Here is a 15612-nt window from a genome sequence, read left to right on the forward strand (position 1 = left end):
CCCAAATGACACCCTAACTCCAATAGCAAAAGCAGTGGAGTGTGTAAGGGATAGGGTGTGATTTAGGACGTAGGAGCCTGGAATCATGTTTTTATTTTCTTCTTTATATTGTTAAATATCTGATGATGACAAGTACAATGCACTTTATATGTGTCTTCCAAATGGCACCCTATTCCCTACATAGTGCACTACTTTTGACTAGGAGCCCTATGGGTAGTGCACTACTTTTGACCAGGAGCCCTATGGGTAGTGCACTACTTTAGACCAGAGCCCTATGGGTTGTGCACTACTTTAGACCAGAGCCCTGTGGGTAGTGCACTACTTTAGACCAGAGCACTGTGGGTAGTGCACTACTTTAGACCAGAGCCCTGTGGGTAGTGCACTACTTTAGACCAGAGCCCTATGGGTAGTGCACTACTTTAGACCAGAGCCCTATGGGTAGTGCACTACTTTAGACCAGAGCCCTATGGGTAGGGCACTACTTTAGACCAGAGCCCTATGGGTAGTGCACTACTTTAGACCAGAGCCCTATGGGTAGTGCACTACTTTAGACCAGAGCCCTATGGGTAGTGCACTACTTTAGACCAGAGCCCTATGGGTAGTGCACTACTTTAGACCAGAGCCCTATGGGTAGTGCACTACTTTAGACCAGAGCCCTATGGGTAGTACACTACTTTAGACCAGAGCCCTATGGGTAGTGTACTACTTTAGACCAGAGCCCTATGGGTAGTGCACTACTTTAGACCAGAGCCCTATGGGTAGTGCACTACTTTAGACCAGAGCCCTATGGGTAGTGCACTACTTTAGACCAGAGCCCTATGGGTAGTGCACTACTTTAGACCAGAGCCCTATGGGTAGTGCACTACTTTAGACCAGAGCCCTATGGGTAGTGCACTACTTTAGACCAGAGCCCTATGGGTAAGTGCACTACTTTAGACCAGAGCCCTATGGGTAAGTGCACTACTTTACACCAGAGCCCTATGTGTAGTGCACTACTTTAGACCAGAGCCCTATGTGCCCTTGTCAGATGTAGGGCAATCCAGTGGGAATAGGGTTGCATTTGGGACATTATGAGAAGGGACATGTTACAATAATTGCACTGTAAGTGTCCAATGTATAATCCTAAATATCATCGACAAATGATTTATTTTTACTATTGTAAATAAATTAAATACAAAACAAGTGAGATTTATTTGCCAAATAAACTGATAAAATAAAAAAGAAGCTAAATCATTTTTTTGTCTTGAGTTTCCCTCTTGCACATTTCACTGTCTGTCAATGGTTGGTCTGTGTGTGAGTGTGAGTGTGAGTGTGTGTGTGTGTGTGTGTGTGTGTGTGTGTGTGTGTGTGTGTGTGTGTGTGTCAGACCGTGTAAAGAAAATGTATTGAGTGTTAAAAGGCCTGGTGATGATAAATTACTGAGGTTGTCCCCCTCAGCATAACTTCTTCCTGGTTACATCCCAAATGACACCTTGTGGGCCCTGGTCAAAGTAGTGCTCTACCCATAGGGCTCTGGTCTAAAGTAGTGCTCTACCCATAGGGCCCTGGTCAAAGTAGTGCACTACCCATAGGGCCCTGGTCAAAGCAGTGCACTACCCATAGGGCCCTGGTCAAAGTAGTGCACTACCCATAGGGCCCTGGTCTAAAGTAGTGCACTACCCATAGGGCTCTGGTCTAAAGTAGTACACTACCCATAGGACCCTGGTCAAAGTAGTACACTACCCATAGGGCCCTGGTCAAAGTAGTACACTACCCATAGGGCCCTGGTCAAAGCAGTGCACTACCCATAGGGCCCTGGTCTAAAGTAGTGTACTACCATAGGGCTCTGGTCTAAAGTAGTACACTACCCATAGGGCCCTGGTCAAAGTAGTACACTACCCATAGGGCTCTGGTCTAAAGTAGTACACTACCCATAGGGCCCTGGTCAAAGTAGTACACTATCCATAGGGCCCTGGTCAAAGTAGTACACTATCCATAGGGCCCTGGTCAAAGTAGTACACTACCCATAGGGCCCAGGTCAAAGTAGTACACTACCCATAGGGCCCAGGTCAAAGTAGTGCACTACCCATAGGGCCCTGGCCCTGGCCAAAACAAAACAAAACTGTCCGGACAAGACCAAAACAAAACTGTCTGGACAAGACCAAAACAAAACTCTCTGGACAAGACCAAAACAAAACTCTCTGGACAAGACCAAAACAAAACAAAACTGTCCGGACAAGACCAAAACAAAACAAAACTGTCCGGATAAGAGTGTTGACGAGGACAAGGCTGGAGATCACTCTGTCATGCTTATTGAGGTCGAATAACAGACTGGAAGCTTCAATTGTTCTTCCTCCTTCAATTATGGTTACCTGCAAGGAAACACATGCCGTCCTCATTGCTGTGCACAAAAAGGGCTTCACAGGGAAGGATATTGCTGGAAAATGGCTGTATGTGTTTTTGTGACTAGGCTCTGACCTAACATAATCATGTGGTGTGCTTTCGCTGTAAAGCCTTTTTGAAATCGGACACGATGGGTAGATTAACAAGAAGTTAAGCTTTCATTTGAAATATTGCACTTGTGAATGTATGAAAGTTAAATATTTCTAAAGAATATTTTTGAATTTCACACTCTGCCTTTTCAGGTCCCCCTAGCCCTAACAGGTTTTAATTGATAGCATGCCAGGGAGGATTGTAGAGGTCTTGAAGAAAAAGAACACTGCAAATATTGACTCTTTGCATCAACTTCATGTAATTGTCAATAAAAGCCTTTGACACGTATGAAATGCTTATAATTATACTTCAGTATTCCATAGTAACATCTGACAAAAATATCTAAAGACACTGAAGCAGCAAACTTTGTGGAAATTACTATTTGTATCATTCTCAAACTTTTGACAATGACTTTAGTGTACAGTATCTCTTCCTCCATATCTCTCTACCCCCCTGTGGTCAGATGAGGGTAGTACATCAGTTTGACACCAGGGAGACACTGGGGAGACACTATGGAGGTAGATAATATGTAGGCAGGCAGGGAGACACCAGGAAAACACCAGGGAGATACCATGAAAACACCAGGGAGATACCAGGGAGATACCATGAAAACACCAGGGAGATACCATGAAAACACCAGGGAGATACCAGGGAGATACCATGAAAACACCAGAGAGATACCAGGGAGATACCAGGGAGACACCATGAAAACACCAGGGAGATACCATGAAAACACCAGGGAGATACCATGAAAACACCAGGGAGATACCAGGGAGATACCATGAAAACACCAGGGAGATACCAGGGAGATACCATGAAAACACCAGGGAGACACCAGGGAGATACCATGAAAACACCAGGGAGATACCATGAAAACACCAGGGAGACACCATGAAAACACCAGGGAGATACCATGAAACACCAGGGAGATACCAGGGAGATACCATGGAAACACCAGGGAGATACCAGGGAGATACCGTGAAACACCAGGGAGATACCATGAAAACACAAGGGAGACCCCAGGGAAACACCAGGAAAACACCAGGGAGACACCATGAAACACCAGGGAGACACCAGGGAGACACCAGGGAGAAACCAGGGAGACCCCAGGGAGACACCAGGGAGACACCAGAGGCACCAGGGAGGGAGACAATATGTAGACAGGAAGGGAGAAACCAGGGAGGTAGACAATATGTAGGCAGGCAGGAAGACACCCGGGAAATACACAGGCAGGGAGGGAGGGAGGGAGACACCAGAGAGACACCAGGGAGACACCAGAGAGACACCAGGGAGACACCAGAGAGACACCAGAGAGACACCAGGGAGGTAGATAACATGTAGGCAGGCAGGGAGACACCCGGGAGACACCAGGGAGATGATAAATACGCAGGCAGGGAGGCTGGCACACCTCTGCCCATGCTTACCACAAACCCTTCCACCCACACAGACATCTCTATCTCTGTCTGTCTCTCGCTCCCTCGCTCTCACGCAAACCCCTCCACCTACACAGACATCTCTATCTCTGTCTGTCTCTCGCTCCCTCGCTCTCAAGCAAACCCCTCCACCTACACACTAGAGTTACAGCTGTCAGGACACCTACAGCACCCGATGTCACAGGAAGACCAAAAGGATCATCAATGACATAAAATCGAATCGTATTAGTCACACCAGAGAAGTGAAATGGTAACTTACAAGAAACCAGCAATTCAGTTTAAAAATATGAATAAGAAATAAAAGGAACAAGTAATTAAAGAGCAGTAAAATAACAATAGACTTTATACAGGGGGTACCGGTACAGAGTCAATGTGGAGACTATATACAGGGGGAACCGGTACAGAGTTAATGTGGAGACTATATACAGGGGGTACCAGTACAGAGTCAATGTGGAGACTATATACAGGGGGTACTGGTACAGAGTCAATGTGGAGACTATATACAGGGGGTACCAGTACAGAGTCAATGTGGAGACAATATACAGGGGGTACCGGTACAGAGTTAATGTGGAGGCTATATACAGGGGGTACCGGAACAGAGTTAATGTGGAGACTATATACAGGGGGTACTGATACAGAGTTAATGTGGAGACTATATACGGGGGTACCGGTACAGAGTCAATGTGGAGACTATATACAGGGGGTACCAGTACAGAGTCAATGTGGAGGCTATATACAGGGGGTACCAGTACAGAGTTAATGTGGAGACTATATACAGGGGGTACCGGTACAGAGTCAATGTGGAGACTATATACAGGGGGTACCGGTACAGAGTCAATGTGGAGACTATATACAGGGGGTACCGGTACAGAGTCAATGTGGAGACTATATACAGGGGGTACCGGTACAGAGTCAATGTGGAGACTATATACAGGGGGTACCGGTACAGAGTTAATGTGGAGACTATATACAGGGGGTACCGGTACAGAGTTAATGTGGAGACTATATACAGGGGGTACCGGTACAGAGTTAATATGGAGACTATATAGAGGGGGTACCGGTACAGAGTCAATATGGAGACTATATACAGGGGGTACCAGTACAGAGTCAATGTGGAGACTATATACAGGGGGTACCAGTACAGAGTCAATGTGGAGACTATATACAGGGGGTACCAGTACAGAGTTAATGTGGAGACTATATACAGGGGGTACCAGTACAGAGTTAATGTGGAGACTATATACAGGAGGTACCGGTACAGAGTTAATGTGGAGACTATATACAGGGGGTACCAGTACAGAGTTAATGTGGAGACTATATACAGGGGGTACCAGTACAGAGTTAATGTGGAGACTATATACAGGGGGTACCAGTACAGAGTTAATGTGGAGACTATATACAGGGGGTACCAGTACAGAGTCAATGTGGAGGTTATATACAGGGGGTACCAGTACAGAGTCAATGTGGAGACTATATACAGGGGGTACCAGTACAGAGTCAATGTGGAGGTTATATACAGGGGGTACCAGTACAGAGTCAATGTGGAGACTATATACAGGGGGTACCGGTACAGTCAATGTGGAGACTATATACAGGGGGTACCGGTACAGAGTCAATGTGGAGACTATATACAGGGGGTACCAGTACAGAGTCAATGTGGAGACTATATACAGGGGGTACCAGTACAGAGTCAATGTGGAGGCTATATACAGGGTGTACCAGTACAGAGTCAATGTGGAGGCTATATACAAGGGGGTACCGGTACAGAGTCAATGTGGAGACTATATACAGGGGGTACCGGTACAGAGTTAATGTGGAGGCTATACACAGGGGGTACCGGAACAGAGTTAATGTGGAGGCTATATACAGGGGGTACCGGAACAGAGTTAATGTGGAGGCTATATACAGGGGGTACCGGTACAGAGTTAATGTGGAGGCTATATACAGGGGGGTACCGGAACAGAGTTAATGTGGAGGCTATATACAGGGGGGTACCGGTACAGAGTCAATGTGGAGACTATATACAGGGGGTACCGGAACAGAGTCAATGTGGAGACTATATACAGGGGGTACCAGTACAGAGTTAATGTGGAGACTATATACAGGGGGTACCGGTAGAGAGTCAATGTGGAGACTATATACAGAGGTACCGGTAGAGAGTCAATGTGGAGGCTATATACAGGGGGTACCGCTACAGAGTTAATGTGGAGACTATATACAGGGGTACCGGTAGAGAGTCAATGTGGAGGCTATATACAGGGGGTACCGCTACAGAGTTAATGTGGAGACTATATACAGGGGGTACCAGTACAGAGTTAATGTGGAGACTATATACAGGGGGTACCAGTACAGAGTTAATGTGGAGACTATATACAGGGGGTACCGGAACAGAGTTAATGTGGAGACTATATACAGGGGGTACCGCTACAGAGTTAATGTGGAGACTATATACAGGGGGTACCAGTACAGAGTTAATGTGGAGACTATATACAGGGGGTACCAGTACAGAGTCAATGTGGAGGTTATATACAGGGGGTACCAGTACAGAGTCAATGTGGAGACTATATACAGGGGGTACCAGTACAGAGTCAATGTGGAGGTTATATACAGGGGGTACCAGTACAGAGTCAATGTGGAGACTATATACAGGGGGTACCGGTACAGTCAATGTGGAGACTATATACAGGGGGTACCGGTACAGAGTCAATGTGGAGACTATATACAGGGGGTACCAGTACAGAGTCAATGTGGAGACTATATACAGGGGGTACCAGTACAGAGTCAATGTGGAGGCTATATACAGGGTGTACCAGTACAGAGTCAATGTGGAGGCTATATACAAGGGGGTACCGGTACAGAGTCAATGTGGAGACTATATACAGGGGGTACCGGTACAGAGTTAATGTGGAGGCTATATACAGGGGGTACCGGAACAGAGTTAATGTGGAGGCTATATACAGGGGGTACCGGAACAGAGTTAATGTGGAGGCTATATACAGGGGGTACCGGTACAGAGTTAATGTGGAGGCTATATACAGGGGGTACCGGAACAGAGTTAATGTGGAGGCTATATACAGGGGGGTACCGGTACAGAGTCAATGTGGAGACTATATACAGGGGGTACCGGAACAGAGTCAATGTGGAGACTATATACAGGGGGTACCAGTACAGAGTTAATGTGGAGACTATATACAGGGGGTACCGGTAGAGAGTCAATGTGGAGACTATATACAGGGGTACCGGTAGAGAGTCAATGTGGAGGCTATATACAGGGGGTACCGCTACAGAGTTAATGTGGAGACTATATACAGGGGTACCGGTAGAGAGTCAATGTGGAGGCTATATACAGGGGGTACCGCTACAGAGTTAATGTGGAGACTATATACAGGGGGTACCAGTACAGAGTTAATGTGGAGACTATATACAGGGGGTACCAGTACAGAGTTAATGTGGAGACTATATACAGGGGGTACCGGAACAGAGTTAATGTGGAGACTATATACAGGGGGTACCGCTACAGAGTTAATGTGGAGACTATATACAGGGGGTTCCGGAACAGAGTTAATGTGGAGACTATATACAGGGGGGTACCGGTACAGAGTTAATGTGGAGACTATATACAGGGGGTACCGGTACAGAGTCAATGTGGAGACTATATACAGGGGGTACCGCTACAGAGTTAATGTGGAGACTATATACAGGGGTACCGGTACAGAGTCAATGTGGAGACTATATACAGGGGGTACCGCTACAGAGTTAATGTGGAGACTATATACAGGGGGTTCCGGAACAGAGTTAATGTGGAGGCTATATACAGGGGGTACCGCTACAGAGTTAATGTGGAGACTATATACAGGTGGGTACCGGTACAGAGTTAATGTGGAGGCTATATACAGGGGGTACCGGAACAGAGTTCATGTGGAGGCTATATACAGGGGGGTACCGGTACAGAGTCAATGTGGAGACTATATACAGGGGGTACCAGAACAGAGTCAATGTGGAGACTATATACAGGGGGTACCGGAACAGAGTTAATGTGGAGGCTATATACAGGGGGTACCGGAACAGAGTCAATGTGGAGACTATATACAGGGGGTACCAGTACAGAGTTAATGTGGAGACTATATACAGGGGGTACCAGTACAGAGTTAATGTGGAGACTATATACAGGGGGTACCAGTACAGAGTTAATGTGGAGACTATATACAGGGGGTACCAGTACAGAGTTAATGTGGAGACTATATACAGGGGGTACCAGTACAGAGTTAATGTGGAGACTATATACAGGGGGTACCAGTACAGAGTTTAATGTGGAGACTATATACAGGGGGTACCAGTACAGAGTTAATGTGGAGACTATTTACAGGGGGTACCGGTAGAGAGTCAATGTGGAGACTATATACAGGGGTACCGGTAGAGAGTCAATGTGGAGGCTATATACAGGGGTACCGCTACAGAGTTAATGTGGAGACTATATACAGGGGTACCGGTAGAGAGTCAATGTGGATGCTATATACAGGGGGTACCGCTACAGAGTTAATGTGGAGACTATATACAGGGGGTACCAGTACAGAGTTAATGTGGAGACTATATACAGGGGGTACCAGTACAGAGTTAATGTGGAGACTATATACAGGGGGTACCAGTACAGAGTTAATGTGGAGACTATATACAGGGGTACCGGTACAGAGTCAATGTGGAGACTATATACAGGGGGTACCAGTACAGAGTTAATGTGGAGACTATATACAGGGGGTTCCAGTACAGAGTTAATGTGGAGACTATATACAGGGGGTACCAGTACAGAGTCAATGTGGAGGTTATATACAGGGGGTACCAGTACAGAGTCAATGTGGAGACTATATACAGGGGGTACCAGTACAGAGTCAATGTGGAGGTTATATACAGGGGGTACCAGTACAGAGTCAATGTGGAGACTATATACAGGGGGGTACCGGTACAGTCAATGTGGAGACTATATACAGGGGGTACCGGTACAGAGTCAATGTGGAGACTATATACAGGGGGGTACCAGTACAGAGTCAATGTGGAGACTATATACAGGGGGTACCAGTACAGAGTCAATGTGGAGGCTATATACAGGGGGTACCAGTACAGAGTCAATGTGGAGGCTATATACAAGGGGGTACCGGTACAGAGTCAATGTGGAGACTATATACAGGGGGTACCGGTACAGAGTTAATGTGGAGGCTATATACAGGGGGTACCGGAACAGAGTTAATGTGGAGGCTATATACAGGGGGTACCGGAACAGAGTTAATGTGGAGGCTATATACAGGGGGTACCGGTACAGAGTTAATGTGGAGGCTATATACAGGGGGTACCGGAACAGAGTTAATGTGGAGGCTATATACAGGGGGGTACCGGTACAGAGTCAATGTGGAGACTATATACAGGGGGTACCGGAACAGAGTCAATGTGGAGACTATATACAGGGGGTACCAGTACAGAGTTAATGTGGAGACTATATACAGGGGGTACCGGTAGAGAGTCAATTTGGAGACTATATACAGGGGTACCGGTAGAGAGTCAATGTGGAGGCTATATACAGGGGGTACCGCTACAGAGTTAATGTGGAGACTATATACAGGGGTACCGGTACAGAGTCAATGTGGAGACTATATACAGGGGGTACCAGTACAGAGTTAATGTGGAGACTATATACAGTTGGTACCAGTACAGAGTTAATGTGGAGACTATATACAGGGGGTACCAGTACAGAGTCAATGTGGAGGTTATATACAGGGGGTACCAGTACAGAGTCAATGTGGAGACTATATACAGGGGGTACCAGTACAGAGTCAATGTGGAGGTTATATACAGGGGGTACCAGTACAGAGTCAATGTGGAGACTATATACAGGGGGTACCGGTACAGTCAATGTGGAGACTATATACAGGGGGGTACCGGTACAGAGTCAATGTGGAGACTATATACAGGGGGTACCAGTACAGAGTCAATGTGGAGGCTATATACAGGGGGTACCAGTACAGAGTCAATGTGGAGGCTATATACAAGGGGGTACCGGTACAGAGTCAATGTGGAGACTATATACAGGGGGTACCGGTACAGAGTTAATGTGGAGGCTATATACAGGGGGTACCGGAACAGAGTTAATGTGGAGGCTATATACAGGGGGTACCGGAACAGAGTTAATGTGGAGGCTATATACAGGGGGTACCGGTACAGAGTTAATGTGGAGGCTATATACAGGGGGTACCGGAACAGAGTTAATGTGGAGGCTATATACAGGGGGGTACCGGTACAGAGTCAATGTGGAGACTATATACAGGGGGTACCGGAACAGAGTCAATGTGGAGACTATATACAGGGGTACCAGTACAGAGTTAATGTGGAGACTATATACAGGGGTACCGGTAGAGAGTCAATGTTGAGGCTATATACAGGGGGTACCGCTACAGAGTTAATGTGGAGACTATATACAGGGGTACCGGTAGAGAGTCAATGTGGAGGCTAATATACAGGGGGTACCGCTACAGAGTTAATGTGGAGACTATATACAGGGGGTACCAGTACAGAGTTAATGTGGAGACTATATACAGGGGGTACCAGTACAGAGTTAATGTGGAGACTATATACAGGGGGTACCGGAACAGAGTTAATGTGGAGACTATATACAGGGGGTACCAGTACAGAGTTAATGTGGAGACTATATACAGGGGGTACCAGTACAGAGTTAATGTGGAGACAATATACAGGGGGTACCAGTACAGAGTCAATGTGGAGGTTATATACAGGGGGTACCAGTACAGAGTCAATGTGGAGACTATATACAGGGGGTACCAGTACAGAGTCAATGTGGAGGTTATATACAGGGGGTACCAGTACAGAGTCAATGTGGAGACTATATACAGGGGGTACCGGTACAGTCAATGTGGAGACTATATACAGGGGGTACCGGTACAGAGTCAATGTGGAGACTATATACAGGGGGTACCAGTACAGAGTCAATGTGGAGACTATATACAGGGGGTACCAGTACAGAGTCAATGTGGAGGCTATATACAGGGGGTACCAGTACAGAGTCAATGTGGAGACTATATACAGGGGGTACCGTACAGAGTTAATGTGGAGGCTATATACAGGGGGTACCGGAACAGAGTTAATGTGGAGGCTATATACAGGGGGTACCGGAACAGAGTTAATGTGGAGGCTATATACAGGGGGTACCAGTACAGAGTTAATGTGGAGACTATATACAGGGGGTACCAGTACAGAGTCAATTTGGAGACTATATACAGGGGTACCGGTAGAGAGTCAATGTGGAGGCTATATACAGGGGGTACCGCTACAGAGTTAATGTGGAGACTATATACAGGGGTACCGGTACAGAGTCAATGTGGAGACTATATACAGGGGGTACCAGTACAGAGTTAATGTGGAGACTATATACAGGGGGTACCAGTACAGAGTTAATGTGGAGACTATATACAGGGGGTACCAGTACAGAGTCAATGTGGAGGTTATATACAGGGGGTACCAGTACAGAGTCAATGTGGAGACTATATACAGGGGGTACCAGTACAGAGTCAATGTGGAGGTTATATACAGGGGGTACCAGTACAGAGTCAATGTGGAGACTATATACAGGGGGTACCGGTACAGTCAATGTGGAGACTATATACAGGGGGTACCCGGTACAGAGTCAATGTGGAGACTATATACAGGGGGTACCAGTACAGAGTCAATGTGGAGGCTATATACAGGGGGTACCAGTACAGAGTCAATGTGGAGGCTATATACAAGGGGGTACCGGTACAGAGTCAATGTGGAGACTATATACAGGGGGTACCGGTACAGAGTTAATGTGGAGGCTATATACAGGGGGTACCGGAACAGAGTTAATGTGGAGGCTATATACAGGGGGTACCGGAACAGAGTTAATGTGGAGGCTATATACAGGGGGTACCGGTACAGAGTTAATGTGGAGGCTATATACAGGGGGTACCGGAACAGAGTTAATGTGGAGGCTATATACAGGGGGGTACCGGTACAGAGTCAATGTGGAGACTATATACAGGGGGTACCGGAACAGAGTCAATGTGGAGGACTATATACAGGGGGTACCAGTACAGAGTTAATGTGGAGACTATATACAGGGGGTACCGGTAGAGAGTCAATTTGGAGACTATATACAGGGGTACCGGTAGAGAGTCAATGTGGAGGCTATATACAGGGGGTACCGCTACAGAGTTAATCTGGAGACTATATACAGGGGTACCGGTAGAGAGTCAATGTGGAGGCTATATACAGGGGGTACCGCTACAGAGTTAATGTGGAGACTATATACAGGGGGTACCAGTACAGAGTTAATGTGGAGACTATATACAGGGGGTACCAGTACAGAGTTAATGTGGAGACTATATACAGGGGGTACCGGAACAGAGTTAATGTGGGAGACTATATCAGGGGGTACCGCTACAGAGTTAATGTGGAGACTATATACAGGGGGTTCCGGAACAGAGTTAATGTGGGGACTATATACAGGGGGGTACCGGTACAGAGTTAATGTGGAGACTATATACAGGGGGTACCGGTACAGAGTCAATATGGAGACTATATACAGGGGGTACCGCTACAGAGTTAATGTGGAGACTATATACAGGGGTACCGGTACAGAGTCAATGTGGAGACTATATACAGGGGGTACCGCTACAGAGTTAATGTGGAGACTATATACAGGGGGTTCCGGAACAGAGTTAATGTGGAGGGTATATACAGGGGGTACCGCTACAGAGTTAATGTGGAGACTATATACAGGGGGGTACCGGTACAGAGTTAATGTGGAGGCTATATACAGGGGGTACCGGAACAGAGTTAATGTGGAGGCTATATACAGGGGGGTACCGGTACAGAGTCAATGTGGGGACTATATACAGGGGATACCGGAAAGAGTCAATGTGGCAGGACTATATACAGGGGGTACCGGAACAGAGTTAATGTGGAGGCTATTATACAGGGGGTACCGGAACAGAGTCAATGTGGAGACTATATACAGGGGGAGGTACCGGAACAGAGTTAATGTGGAGGCTATATACAGGGGGTACCGGAACAGAGTCAATGTGGAGACTATATACAGGGGGAACCGGTACAGAGTTAATGTGGAGACTATATACAGGGGGTACCAGTACAGAGTCGCATCTCAATATAGCCTCTCACCTCTTCTTCTCTCTTCACAGCATCTCAATATAGCCTCTCACCTCTTCTTCTCTCTTCACAGCATCTCAATATAGCCTCTTACCTCTTATTCTCTTCACAGCATCTCAATATAGCCTCTCACCTCTTCTTCTCTCTTCACAGCATCTCAATATAGCCTCTCACCTCTTCTTCTCTCTTTACAGCATCTCAATATAGCCTCTCACCTCTTCTTCTCTCTTCATAGCATCTCAAAATAGCCTCTCACCTCTTCTTCTCTCTTCAAAGCATCTCAATATAGCCTCTCACCTCTTCTTCTCTCTTCACAGCATCTCAATATAGCCTCTCACCTCTTCTTTTTATTTATCTAGCCCACACCACCAACAATCTTTCTTTCTCTCTCTCTTCCAATGTATCCAAGGAGTCACACTATCTGTTTCCCTCTCTCTCCCCAACCTCTCTCTCTCCCCACCTCTCTCTTCCCTTCCCCCGCTTCTCTCTCTCCCACCTCTCTCTTTCCCCACCTCTCTCTCTCCCCACCCTCTCTCCTCTCCCCACCTCTCTCGCTCTCCCCACCTCTCTCTTTCCCCACCTCTCTCTCTCCCCACCTCTCTCTTTCCCCCGCTTCTCTCTCTCCCCACCGTCTCTCTTTCCCCACCTCTCTCTCTCCCCACTCTCTCTACTCTCCTCACCTCTCTCTCTCCCACCTCTCTCTCTCCCCACCCCTCTCTCCCCACCTCTCTCTCTCCACAACCCCTCTCTCTCTCCACCCTCTCTCCCCACCTCCCTCTCTCCCTCCGCTCTCTCTCACCCCAACCTCTCTCTCTCCCCACCTCTTCTCTCCCCACCTCTCTCTCTCTCCCCGCCCCTCTCTTTCCCCGCCTCTCTCTCCCCACCTCTCTCTCCCCACCCCCACCTCTCTCTCTCCCCACCCCTCTCTCTCTCTCCCACCCGTCTCTCCCCACCCTCTCTCTCCACCCCTCTCTCTCCCCACCCCTCTCTTCCCCACCTCTCTCTCTCCCCGCCCCTGTCTCTCACCTCTTCTTTTTATTATCTAGCCCACACCACCAACAATCTTTCTTTCTCTCTCTCTTCCAATGTATCACAGAGTCACACTATCTGTTCCCTCTCTCTCCCCACCTCTCTCTCTCTTCCACCTCTCTCTCTCTCCCCCCTCCCTCTCACCCCACCTCTCTCTCCCCACCTCTGTCTCTCCCCACCTCTCTCTCTCCCCACCTCTCTCTCCCCACCTCTCTCTTTCCCCGCCCTCTCTCTCCCCACCCGTCTCTCCCCACCTCTCTCTCCACCCCTCTCTCTCCCACCCCTCTCTTCTCCCCACCTCTCTCTTCCTCCCACCTCTCTCCTCCCCACCTCTCTCCCTCCCCACCTCTCTCCCTCCCCACCCCTCTCTCTCCCACCTCTCTCTCTCCCCACCCCCTTCTCCACCTCTCTTTCCCCCCCTCTCTCTCTCCCCGCCCCCGTCTCTCCCCGCCCCTCTCTCTCCCCACCTGTCTCTCCCCGCCCCCCTCTCTCAATTCAATTCAATTCAAGGGGCTTTATTGGCATGGGAAACATGTGTTAACATTGCCAAAGCAAGTGAGGTAGATAATATAGAAAGTGAAATAAACAATAAAATTAACAGTAACATTGCACATGCAGAAGTTTCAAAACAATAAAGACATTACAAATTTCATATTTATGTATATACAGTGTTGTAACAATGTACAAATGGTTAAAGTACAAAAGGGAAATAAATAAGCATAAATATGGGTTGTATTTACAATGGTGTCTGTTCTTCACTGGTTGCCCTTTTCTTGTGGCAACAGGTCACAAATCTTGCTGCTGTGATGGCACACTGTGGAATTTGACCCAGTAGATATGGGAGTTTATCACAATTGGGTTTGTTTTCGAATTCTTTGTGGGTCTGTGTAATCTGAGGTAAATATGTGTCTCTAATATGGTCATACATTGGGCAGGAGGTTAGGAAGTGCAGCTCAGTTTCCACCTCATTTTGTGGGCAGTGTGCACATAGCCTGTCTTCTCTTGAGAGCCATGTCTGCCTACAGCGGCCTTTCTCAATAGCAAGGCCATGCTCACTGAGTCTGTACATAATCAAATCTTTCCTTAAGTTTGGGTCAGTCACAGTGGTCAGGTATTCTGCCACTGTGTCCTCTCTGTTTATGGCCAAATAGCATTCTAGTTTGCTGTTTTTTTGTTAATTCTTTCCAATGTGTTAAGTAATTATCTTTTTGTTTTCACATGATTTGGTTGGGTCTAATTGTGCTGCTGTCTTGGGGCTCTGTGGCGTCTGTTTGTGTTTGTGAACAGAGCCCCAGGACCAGCTTGCTTAAGGGACTCTTCTCCGGGTTCATTTCTCTGTTGGTGATGGCTTTGTTATGGAAGGTTTGGGAATCGCTTCCTTTTAGGTGGTTATAGAATTTAACTGCTCTTTTCTGGATTTTTATCATTAGTGGGTATTGGCCTAATTCTGCTCTGCATGCATTATTTGGTGTTCTACGTTGTACACAGA

The sequence above is a fragment of the Oncorhynchus kisutch genome, linkage group LG16 (assembly GCF_002021735.2).
Source record: "Oncorhynchus kisutch isolate 150728-3 linkage group LG16, Okis_V2, whole genome shotgun sequence".
Classification (NCBI taxonomy): domain Eukaryota; kingdom Metazoa; phylum Chordata; class Actinopteri; order Salmoniformes; family Salmonidae; genus Oncorhynchus; species Oncorhynchus kisutch.